A 13470-nucleotide genomic window follows, 5' to 3' on the forward strand; every position below is an offset into this window, starting at 1 on the left:
ATTCAGTGATTTTATTGAGTAAATATAACTTTTTCTAATAGTGCCATATACTCGGCCGCAGAATCATTTCTCAGAGCTCTCTCTCTCTCTCTCTCTCTCTCTCTCTCTCTCTCTCTCTCTCTCTCTCTCTCTCTCTCTCTCTCTCTCTCTCTATGTCGCTCTGTCTCCCCTCCCCAATCTTTGTTTTTCGGACACATGCACACTGAATGCATGCACACACCCACGCAAGCCGACACGTGTGCACGCACATGCACACGTGTGTGTACACACACAAGCACATGCATGCATGCACGCATGCACACGCACACACAGTCTCAGCAAATTCCCATGAAAAATGAAACAGCCGCACAATTAACTATTGATGGCGCTGCACTCCAGAATGGACGTGCTGGAACATTATTTTTAGAGACAGCTTTTCCCTGGGCTGTGAGGTAACAATGCACACCAATCTGCACTGCTAACCACACGCTACACTGCTACACAACCAGCCTATAGGCCTGGAATTATTTGATCCTTTGGATATTAAAAAATAGCAGATATACAAGCTCACAGTAGATCTGCTATTTTAGAAAAATCATAAACATTAATTTTGTGCAAGTCTTTGATTCTTTTTTGACCCGATTCTACAAATGTCTTCGAAATCCTTCTGAGGTTTTCGAAAAACGCATGTTTCCACGTCAGTGGTTCTCAAACCTTTTCATGTCAAGGACCCCTAGAATTATATGTATTTGGCATCTCAGAAAAAAAGAAAGAAAAAAAAAATATATATATCTTTTTTGGGTGGGCACAAAAACGAAATGGGTGGGCCTAGGCCTAGTCAGGCCTACACGTGGCTACGCCCCTGACCAGGGGTCTCCATATATGGGTACCTGGTCCGATATAAATCACTGGCCAAAAGGCCAAGACATGGCGTGACCTCGCCCTTTAGGGAGAGGTCGCGTGTTGCCCTAGGCGTCTTACTGCCCCTATCAATGCCAACCTTTGCACAGACACACTCCTTGGCTCACATGGCCCTCTTCTAGCGCCACCATCAGGCCGATTCTTGCAAAACACATTCATGGACACTGCTCCTACAGATTTTGCCCTGAAATCACGCAAAGCGGTACACAGTATATCTAAAGTCATGTCATCAACATGGATCTGTCCCATTTCCCATATTCCCTCCTGATTGGTTACCATTGCCTTCTAAATTTTGTGCATGTGACCTGACGGTCGCTTATCTCCCGATTTAGGGAGTCTTACTGGTATTCTATTGTAGAGGGAACAGAGCTTAATGCTATTCCTCCCCATGTGAGATGGATGGATGGATGCTAGTACTACTGCCTTGTCCATCGGGGTGCGGGGGGAGGGAGGGGGGGTCTTAACCCATTTAGGGTTAGAAATATTGAATGCTTTAACCAGTGAAAAATAGCAGATATACAAGCTCACAGCGCGGCACCGAGTGCCGCGCTGCGAGCTTGTAGATCTGCTATTTTTGAAAAAGTCGTGAAAATGTGTGCAAATCTATATGTATTTTCAAAGTGAACGTTTGTAACTAAAATTTTGCTTCTGGGGGGGTCCCTGGAACTAAATATTTTGAGATGGGGGTCCGTGGCCAAATAAATATCATGTTGGGGGTCCTTCACATGAAAAGGTTTGAGAACCACTGACATAGTAGTCTCTCAAGAACAGACTAACTTGAGCTCCAGTTAAGTGAAAAGGACCTTTTCTTTGACGATGGCCGGCCAGATTGCTGACATAGAAACATAGGGTTTTTCGAAAAAATCTTAGAAGGACTCAAAAGACACTTATAGAAACCGGGTCAAAATTCTAATTTTCACGATTTTTCCAAAAATAGCAGATCTACAAGCTCGCAGCGTGGCACTCGGTGCCGCGCTGTGAGCTTGTATATCTGCTGTTTTTCAATAGCTAAAGCATAAAACAATACCCGTTCTGAATGGGTTAAAAGTACGCGGGTGTCCTGCTGAAGTGTGACATCCGTAACGTGTCAGATTAGCATGTCACTGTCACCCAGACGCGGCAGTGCGCTGTCACCCAGCGTGACACCTCTATTGGAACAATGTACAGAGGGGATTAGCAAGGCTTTACGGAACACGATGAGTCACTCCACTGCTCTGGAGGAGGGGGGGAAAAAAACATTATGGATTCTTGTGTGTCTGTCAGTGGACGGTTGGATGGTTTCAGCGTGCAGGTCTGTTTGACTGCATTTTAAGATGGAAAGAATGGAAACATATTATCGTCGTTGTCGGGTGAAAACCTTGTATGTCCAAAACATAGACTGTAAAAAAAATATGGACGGTGCGAAGCTATTGGTTTCTATGCGGCGAAAATGGCGCTTTTTTTGTCCCTTGTATGGGTGTCGCCATCATTGTTTGAATATAACCCAGGAATCATAAGGAATGCTATTGGCAGCCAATATGGTCACGTGCAACCGTCGGGATACATGGGAGAATGTGGTCGGAGCCTCCCGAAATACAGCACACGAAGAAGAACACTTGGTGGTATCAGTTTAGTTGGCCACGCCCCCCGCAACTTTATCATCAATTTTAACATAAATGGGGCCATATTTGCACAAAACGCATTCAAACAAAGAGGAAAATGAATGGGGTCCAGTGGAGGAAAAATCGTTTTGGTACCTTGCAGGGGGAAAACAACGCAACTAGCATCCAATCATGGGATCTTTCTCTTCCGGGAAAGCTTCATGAATAATCTAGCCAACAACACCCCTGGTGTTGTTGGCATTGATCATTTTAAAAATGATTTAATAACCCACACCTTGAATCAGTTTATATCAAACCCAGGTGCGTTATCTCTTTCCACAGTGTTCCACAGTGCACCAATTATCTGCACCTGTGTTGTTGGCTAAAAAGCTGGGAACTACTTTCTTGTAGACCTTGTGGTGAATTATTAGAAACAGTTTTAATTGGTACATGTCTTTGATTTTTCATGTTGCCATATTGTAACCGTTTTAGAAAAGCAATGAGCCACGCGAGGCTTGTGGTTACCTGGTATTTTATAACGGCTGAGAGGGTTGAAGACACTCGGCTTCGCCTCGTGTCTCACCACGCCTCTCAGCCGTTATAAAATACCAGGTAAACCACATGCCTCGCGTGGCTTATTGCTTCATTTTCCAACGCTGACCAGCGCAACCAGGGACGTGCTGGGCCCCTGATTCAGCCCGGGGAAAAGAGTTGGAGAGACCCTCATTGCGTGCTATAGAGTAGAGAGAGATCTCTCTCTATAGCGCTGCTGCTACTCAAAGATTTGCCATTACAGATCATGACAAGTGACAAGCCAGTGGGCCAATTACATGAGTTAGATTTTGTCGTTGTCAGGTGGAAACCTTGTATGTCCAAAACGTTTGTTTTGTATTTATCATTTTAAAAATGATTTAAACTAGTGAAAACAGCCGATCTACAAGCACACAACGCCTCGCGGTGCGAGGCGTTGTGTGCTTGTAGATCTGCTGTTTTCACTACTTTTGTGCGACGGCCTTGTATGATGTGAAAAAATTTACAAATTTGAAACTCGGAGATACAAGGTTTCTGCCCGACAGTGACGGTTTACTTTGTTGGCCGCCCAGACCCCAAAACGGAACAAAGGCCGACATTTTATTTTAATCTTTTTCCAAATGGCCGGCCTGGACCGGCCGGGAATGAACCGCCATTCGGGAGTTGTCCCGCTTTTCCCAATGGCCAGCACGTCCCTGCAGAGCGCAACTAAAGTGAAGCGATTGAAGCCACTAGAAACAAAGAAACAGCTTCACGCTTGAACGTAGCATCACAAACAGTTTTTGGACATACAAGGTTTCCCTCCAACTGACAGACACAAAACATTAGGCTGATATCCATCATACTGATATATTAGAGTGTCCCTTATTTCCTGGAGGTTTGGGGCATCGCCCAAGGTGATCCAAGTGAAGGCTGTGTGTGTGTGTGTGTGTGTGTGTGTGTGTGTGTGTGTGTGTGTGTGTGTGTGTGTGTGCGTGTGTGCGTGTGTGCGTGTGTGCGTGTGTGCGTGCGTGCGTGCGTGCGTGCGTGCGTGCGTGCGTGCGTGCGTGCGTGTGACATTATCCAAGCTTACTGACATTTACATTGACAACTAAGGGTGGCACTTTCCAGACTTTATGATGATTAGTCAGGTACTGCTGTGCGTATCAGCCCTAGGGCTGATAACAGGCTGTGGCGTGGCTGATTCGAGCAGATTGTTTTCTGCTGTGTTGCTTTTCGGTTTAACGCTTTCTTTTTTTTTTGTCAGTGGAAAAACACTCTCCTTGTCAGGCTGGTAGCCAGTCTCAAGAGACGTGCAGAGAATGTTAGAGAGGCAGGGGCTGACATTTCTAAAAGGGCCTTTTGGTTGAAAATATCGAAAATAGCAGACCTCCAAGCTCACAGCGCGCCGCTTTGTGACACGTTGTGAGCTTGGAGGTCGGCTATTTTCAGTGCTCGATTTCTACACAGAGAGGGCAATTATTTCAACATAAGATGCTGCATTCAAGTTCAGGAGAGTTTGGACAAGGCGATTCTCTTGATTGCCGCCTTCAGGTATGGCATGGGAAGGGGGGCATTATGCATTTCTTTCACCATAGTAAAAACTGCATTCATGGTCTGGAGAGGGCACCCTTTTACGGACGGATAAAAGGGCAGGGGCTCAAGCCCCCAATGATGTGTACGTGTGCACGTGCCTGGCCAGTCTTAAGGCCCATTCCCACTGGGCCAGATAACAGATTAAAAAATCTCTTTCTCCAGATATTTTTCCATTCAAAGTGGATGGTAGATAGAGATAAAAAAAAGATCTGCCACAGATAAAAGAAATATCTGTGGCAGATATTCTTTTTTATCTGTATCTACCATCCACTTTGAATGGAAAAATATCTGGAGAAAGAGATTTTTTTATCTTTTATCTGGCCCAGTGGGAATGGGCCTTTAGCCTGGGTGCCAGCCTGTTCGCTCCGTTCCGCGATTTGTTTTGTCTCTCTGCATCTCAGTCTGGAAAGCGAGCCTCCTATTTCCAAGGGGAGGTGGGACATAGAAAGCGGCTGGAACACATCCGCGGCTTCCGATTGGTCTATGGTGCATGGCAAATACAAATACACCAGTGTCTATTGGCTGGTTGATGACGTAGCTACGCTAACCCTACTCTGATTAGCTGGAACAACATCCAATCAGCAACGACGTCGCCTACGTCACAACTGACGTTCAGGAATACGAGTCAACTGAACCAGGGATGTGCTGGGCCCCTGATTCAGCCCGGGAAAAAGAGTTGGAGAGGCCCCTCATTGCGCTCTCTATAGCGCTGCTGCTACTCAAAGATGTGTCAAGCCAGTGGGCCAATTACATGAGTTATATTTCGTCGTTGTCGGGTGGAAACCTTGTATGTCCAAAACCGTTTGTTTTGTATTTATCATTTTAAAAATTAAACTAGTGAAAACAGCCGATCTACAATCGGCAAGCCGATCTACAAGCCGATCTACAAGCACACAAGTGTGCTTGTAGATCTGCTGTTTTCACTACTTTTGTGCGACTGCCTTGTATGATGAAGCAGGGCTTTACTTTGTGAAAAAATGTACAAATTTGAAACTTGGAGATACAAGGTTTCTGCCCGACAGTGACGATTTACTTTGTTGGCCGCCCAGCCCCCAAAATGGAACGAAGGCCGACATTTTATTTTTATTTTTTTCCTAATGGCTGGGAATGAACCGGACGTTCAGGAGTTGTCCCGCTTTTCCCAATGGCCAGCACGTCCCTGAACTGAACCATTTCCAGACTGTGACGCGGAGAGACGAAAACAAATCGTGGAACGGAGCGAGCAGGCAGGCACCCAGGCCAGGCCAGTATACTGTTGCTTCTAATGGCTGCTAGCCAGTCTACTGTTGCTCCTCGCCAGAAGCCACTTTGCTTCCCCGCCAAAGCACCACTGCAAAAGGATGCTGGTAAAATGAATAAAAAGGGTGGCGGTTCCAAAAGCGAGCCAAAGCATGCAGCAGAGGGGGGGGCACGGTGGCACAGTCGGTAGTGCTATCGCCTCACAGCTAGAAGGTCCTGGGTTCGATTCCCACCAGGGGACGCTGTGGGCGCTTGGGCCTTGTTCCCTCCTCCGCGTCATCAGCGCCCACCGTAGGTCGGGTTGGCGAAAGGGCCTTTCTGTGTGGAGTTTGCATGTTCTCCCCATGTCCCCTGGGGTATAGGTACCTTCACAAAAAAAAACATGCAGTAATCCTGGTCTCTATACTGCCTCCGCCTGATGGAGGGGAAAGGAACTTGTTGGAATAACGTGTTCCTTCCACGCGCTACTTCCAACCCTAGAAACTCCCCCCTGTCAGGTGATAAGAAGCGGTTTGCTCACTCCTCATGCATTGAAGGAAGCACGAGCTCAGTTCGGGGCTCTCCCCAGGTTGGCAGAGGGAGAGCAGAGCCCAGGATTACAGTTTAGGCAATTGGCACTGGGTGAAAAAATGCAGGTTACAATATTGTGGGATAAAAAAAAGCATTCCACAGAACTGATCTGTGTATTCAGACTGATTTTAACAACTTCAACCCAAAGCCACCCTGCACCGACATATCTGCTTTGGTTACCGTGGTAACAACGTTGGCGTCATGACTTTACACTCTTCTGTTTTTTTTTTTAATTTAAATTTTCCTCTGACATTGACCTTCTGAATCCATTTTCTGCCATGCCGTGAGATATGTCTTCATATATTGCCTTAATTGGCGTGGCGCTCGGGTCAAGCTGCAAGTGGCGTTTTGGACAGTTTGATATGTGACATGGCTCGTTAGACCGGGTTAGTGCATTCAGACTGAGATACATCTCTAGAAATCAGATTTGAATCAGATTTGAAACCACCTCAGTGTGGTTTGGCTTTACACTGCAGTCAAATCCAGCCCAAATCCGATTTGTTCTCAAATCTGATCTTTTGGCCTGACTTTTCACACTGCATTTGCAAGTGACACAGATCTGATCTGTGCGTTCAGACAGCGTAGCCCAAAGCTGCCCTGCGGCGACATGTATGCTTTGGTTACCGTGGTAACGACGTAGGCGTCATGCCGTTACGTCACTACGTCAGCGCTGGTTGATTACGTTCTGATTACGTTCAGGAAATGCGACATAATAGACCATAGTAAACACACGTTAATATTGTTTTTCTCTCTTCTTTTCTTTACTCTTGTGTTAAGCTCTTCTCTCTCGTTTTCACTGTTTAGCTCACATGTTTTCTCTCTTCTCTTTTGTTTTTCTCATGTGCTCAGTGCACTGTAATCAAATAGTAAATACTCGCGCTCTGTAATGATGTAATTTACAGCCGCGCTCGGGTCGCGCTGCTCGCGCAACAAGTGACGCTTGGCCAGTTTGATGTGGCTTGCATGTGACCTGCATATAACTCAATGGGGTGGATGTGGTTGCTGCTTTCAGTCAGATGTCCTCAGATCCGGATTTGAAACCACCTCTGGATGTGGCTTTTCAAAATCGGATTTCATGTGACCTGCATGTGACATGTTTGGATTTAGACTATTTAAAAAAAATCGGATTCCACTTTTGAAGTGACTCAGATCTGATTCAGGCTAGATTTCAGTGGCAGTGTAAAGCCGGCCTTAAAATGGGATTTCATGTGACCTGCATGTGACCTGACTGCATTTTAGACTAATTTAAGCAAATCATATTCCAATCTTGATGTGACACAGATCTGATTCAGGCTGGATTTGGCTGGCAGTGTAAATCAGGCCTAAAGTGTAGCTGAGGTGAATCCACACACCTGGCATCCATCCAGCAGTGCACACAGCAGCCCTGGTTCTGAGTTAGTAGGAGGTGTGTGTGCGTGCGCGTGTGTGTGTGTGTGTGTGTGTGTGTGTGTGTGTGTGTGTGTGTGTGTGCGTGCGCGCGGTGAGCGTTAGTGTGAGTTATGTGTGAGCGGGGAGGTGTTCCGTGGGCAGACAGGAAGAGTTTCAGTGCTGACTCAGCAGCTTTAAAACTCCCGACACTGAGCAGACGGACAGCTGTAATCAGAGCAGACGGAAGGACAGACGGACAGCTGTGAGCAGAGCAGACGGGCAGACGGACAGGGTTGAGTTTATCGGCAGGTTCTCCCCGGGCTGCGAGTGCGAGGGACTGGACAGGTGGCAATGAGAGAGGAACAGGTTTTTCTTTCAGGCCAAGGGGGGTCATTGGCCTGAAAACGTTGAAGACCCCTGCATTTATATAATAAATATAGTAGAAAATAGTTTGAGAGGCGTCCTCATAGAACTGTTGCTTCGGTCTTTTCTCTTAGTTGTTTATTTTGTCTTGCGCCAGCGACTAGGCTACTGGATCTGCAACATCGCTAGGGATGGGTATCGTGCACCTTTGAATCGATACGATACCTTTTTCGATACTTTTTTATTTATTATTATAATTATTATTTTCCTTTTTCTATGGGCTATTTTACACACCACAATAGGTTATTAAGCTAGTTATTCAGCCATTTTAGTATAGACGTTGGAGAATCATCATAATAATAAACATTATTGGCTATTTTCACAGTAGGATAATGAGTGTAGCCTACTAAAGCAGTCATTAAACTTTCAGTAGCCCAACTGTTACAGATGCGACCGGCCAGGGGTGTATTCAAGAGTATCGAAACAAGGTATCGTTAGTTTTTACCTGAACCGATACTCGATAGTATCGACGTCATGCGATCGATACCATTAAAAGTATCGCTGACGATACCCAACCCTAAACATCGCTCTTTGATACATTAGTTTTGTGCTCCGTGTGTACTATATAGACCCATACAGGAGTGTTGCCAAATCAAATAAGCATGTCATGCGTCATGTATTTAAAGGACAACTTTGTTTTTTTTACAACAAGGGTTCATATTTTAGATAGTCATTAGAGAAAAGAAAAGATGAGTGTTAAAACATTTTCATTTACTTCTTTCGATCATTTTAGTGATTTTAACGATTTTGATTTGCATGCATGCAAAGACACAATAAGTCCATTCCTAAGATGCACCGCAATCTTTCATGGGCAGATGTGACTTATGGGGGCTGGTGTAAATGGTAACAAAGACATTGCCGGCTTATTGTGTCTAAAAATACATTTTTAGCCACTTTTACGCATGCCCCCACCCACTCAAATCAAAATACTAAAAACAATAGAAAGCAGTAAATGAAAACATCACACTCATCTTTTCTTCTCTCTAATTACAATCTAAAATATGAACCCTTTGTTGTAAAAAAAAAACAAAGTTGTCATTGTTTTTTAATGTTCGAAAGATATTGTATTATGGCTCTGTTGCACTGCACTGCATCAGCACTGAAGGTTTCTCCTCCAATGACGCCATTCTGTTTTTGCACCGTTGGGATTGGCTGCCTTACTGCCTTTCCGTGATGGATGGAATAAAATCCACATTCAAAGACGTATTTGACGTGTATTTAATGATGGCGGGTTGCAGGCCAGGGCGGGTTATGAAAATTGACGTGGCGGCGTGGGGTGGGCTGCAGGGTCCAGTCAGATAATTAATATGTGCGCGACCCGCCGGTCATAAAAACCCTGACCCGCGCATCAGACTACCCATAGCAACAAAAAAAATCATAATCTGTCTAATAAATGGAATACATTAGTCGCTACTCACTGTTACAGATTCACTCATAATGTTCTTCTGTTTTTTACAGTGGAACCATTAATTATGCTTATTATGCAGTTTGTGATCAATAGCCACACAATGTTCCAACAGATAACTATCTGTTTAACAGTAATAACTATAGACTGCACTCTGTTGAGGTGCCAAATTGCGCCTCAGAGCCAGCAGAGCGCGAAAGTACCGCGATAGGCCTTCACTGTCCCTAGATGACAGCAAAGTGACAATTTAAGGACTTTTATTACACCCCAAAGACAATTACTGCATCACAAGTAATCATCAATCATGTAAAAACACTGGTCAAATTGTCAAATATTATCTAAGAAAGAGGCAGAAATTGTGAAAATAGCAGAGTTTGTGGGTCGGCTTTTAGGCCCTAACCCTTGTCAGGGTGCGGGGGGTCCCCAGTTCAAATAAATATGATTATTTTGGGGGGTCCCCAGTTCAAATATTTTGGGGGGTCCCCAGTTCAAATAAATATGATTATTTTGGGGGGTCCCCAGTTCAAATAAATATGACTATTTTGGGGGGTCCCCAGTTCAAATAAATATGATTATTTTGGGGGGTCCCCAGTTCAAATAAATATGACTATTTTGGGGGGTCCCCAGTTCAAATAAATATGATTATTTTGGGGGGTCCCCAGTTCAAATAAATATGATTATTTTGGGGGGTCCCCAGTTCAAATAAATATGATTATTTTGGGGGGTCCCCAGTTCAAATAAATATGACTATTTTGGGGGGTCCCCAGTTCAAATAAATATGATTATTTTGGGGGGTCCCCAGTTCAAATAAATATGACTATTTTGAGGGGTCCCCAGTTCAAATAAATATGACTATTTTGGGGGGTCCCCAGTTCAAATAAATATGATTATTTTGGGGGGTCCCCAGTTCAAATAAATATGATTATTTTGGGGGTACCCCAGTTCAAATAAATATGACTATTTTGGGGGTCCCCAGTTCAAATAAATATGATTATTTTGGGGGTACCCCAGTTCAAATAAATATGACTATTTTGGGGTGTCCCCAGTTCAAATAAATATGATTATTTGAATTTTGTTTGTTATTTTATAGCCACGAAACCAGACGAATTGTGATTGGATATCAATCCCTCCAAAGTAGTGAGGGACCAATCAGGGCCTGGTATGCAAATATGGGACGGGTCTATCACCAGAGGCGTTTTTTTCCCCACCCCCCCAGGTTCCACAGAGATTCCAGACTAACATCTTTACTCTCCACCACGGCGATGTATTTGTGTGCTTTGGCCGAGCGGTAAATGACCCTGCTTGTAGCTTTTATTAGCTTCTAATCGCTGTAACGTGACATAGATGTCGGACACGTTTTCCTGGCCGGCGCCCCCCCCCCCCCTTCCCCCCCCCCCCCCCTTCCCCCCCCCCCCCCCCTCCTTTTCCCCCCCTTAATTTCCGATCCTGAGAGATTGTGATCATGTGGAAATGATTAGCGAATAGCGACGCTCCTCAGAGGAACACAAACATAATCCCCCAAATTACGATGTTATTTCCCTCCCAGCCGGGAGACCAGGCCCAGGGGCGTCACAAGGGGGAAAAAAAGTGGGACTGGGTTACTAGGGCCCAAGGTGGGGCGGGGGGGGGGGGGGGGGGGGGGGGGGGGGGCTTAATTATTCTATTCTTTAGCTAATGAAAAATAGCAGATATACAAGCTCACAGCGCTGCAAGCTCGTAGACCTGATATTTTTGAATAGTTGTGAAAATGTGTGCAAATCTTATATGAATATATGTATTTTTTTATGCGAACATTTGTTCCTCAAATTTTGCTTCTGAGGCGGTCCCTGGAGGCTGGAACTAGATATTTTGAGATGGAGGTCCGTGGCCAAATACATATCATTTTGGGGGTCCTTCACATGAAAAAGTTTGAGCACCACTGACATAGAAATATAAGACTTGCACGAAAAAAAAAAAGAAAAAAAAGATTTACAAGCTCGCAGCGTGGCACTCGGTGCCGCGCTGTGAGCTTGTATATCTGCTATTTTTCAATAGTTAAAGGCACAAAACAACGCAGTGAATCCTTGTACCCAGTCCCAGGGCCCAGAATTTGGTGCGACATCCCTGACCAGGCCTCTCCACCCTCCCACGCTTGTTACAAACGCTGACAGTTTATTCACGGCTAAACCGCGCCGCTATGGGCCTCGTGGGAATCATTCTCCGGTGGAAGCATATGGTCGTTTTGTCACAATGTTTGCGTTTAAGAATCTAGCCTGTCCTTCCCTTCCTTTCCCTTCCTTTTTTTCCCTTCTTTGGTCATTTGCCAAAAACCTGGTGGGTGTTTCTCTTTTTTTTGTTGCACAGAGCTTCTGACATCTGTTCTCTTTTTCCACCACTTTCTCCATCTTCTTTAAACCTGTAAGACCCACTGTTGCAATATTACACCATTTGTATTATCATCTAAAAACAAAAGGTTTTAATGATTTTAATTTTGCTCCCCCTACCACCTAAACATCACCATTGGATCCTATTGTTTGGTATTACCACGATATTTCCGAACAACATCTCACTTTTTTCACTGAAGCTGTTCCTCACAAAAACATAAGTAAAATGCCTATAATATATTTTTTTGGAGATCATTAGAATGTCTAGAACATGTACATATGTTATTATTTTGAAAGATATACCCCATATGTAAATTAGAGCATGATTTATGATTTATGGCTATAAAACCTTACAAAAAAAAAAACAAAAAAAAACATTACATTTTCCTCTCCAAAATACACCATCTGACACTGAAAGTGTCCAAGTGTTTCTATGTTGGGGTCTTACAGGGTTAAACAGTTGCAGTTTAATTCAATTGAATTAAATCGGGGGGCCTTTTATCGGTCACACTCTCATGCAGAGCGACTTTACAAGGTGAAAGATGAGAGAGAATACATGGCAACAACCTGAGTGAGAAAGACACAGCAGAGGGAATGTTTGCGTAAAAAATAAAGTGCAAACAAACTTGGTACTGATACTTGATACTGGTCTGGTCATCACTGTGATGTCAGGGGAACCACACTAAAAGAATCCCTTTTATGCCCATATATGGTGTTCCCTGATGTCATCAATATTAAGCCCATATCTAACAGGACTTCATATGGGAATGCCCATATATGGAGGCCACATCAGACACATACCACACTGACAGAATCCATATATGGCCAAGACAGATGGCCAAGACAGCCCATATCTGTGTGGCTGGTTCTACAGACAGGGATCTCCATGTATGGGCATAAAAGGGTATGATGTCAGATGTCATAGACATCATAGGACTTTCACATAACGAATAACTGAGTAAGCATGTTTGGGCTTTCACAGCATATCTCCATTTACAGTACATGGATGTTCATTGCGACCGTTAGGTCGCAGTTACTATCAAAACCTCCACCGGCTGTCCCTCCCTCCCTCCGTCACGTCACGTCACGTCACGTCACGTCACATCACATCACGTCACACTTTTCCCCTATCTCTGCCACCGCTTCCCCTATCCATGCCAAACTTTGCACACACACACACTCCATGGCTGCCAAACCACAATCTCCACCCCTCATTTCTCACATGGCCCTCTTCTAGCGCCACCATGAGGCCTATTCTTGCAAAACACATTTTTGGACACCACTCCTAAAGATTTTGCCCTAAAATCACGCAAAGCAGTACGCAGTTTCTCTAAAGTCATGTCATCAACATGGATCTGTCCCATTTCCCATATTCCCTCCTGATTGGCTACCATTGCCTTCTGAAGTTTGTGTATGCGACCTGACGGACGCTTATCTCCCGATTAGGGAGTCTTACTGGTTTATGGGTGCCAAGGGTCTCCATATATGGGTAACTGGTCCGATATACATCACTGGC

This window comes from Nannobrachium achirus (assembly GCF_963921795.1).
Source record: "Nannobrachium achirus genome assembly, chromosome: 9".
NCBI lineage: Eukaryota > Metazoa > Chordata > Actinopteri > Myctophiformes > Myctophidae > Nannobrachium > Nannobrachium achirus.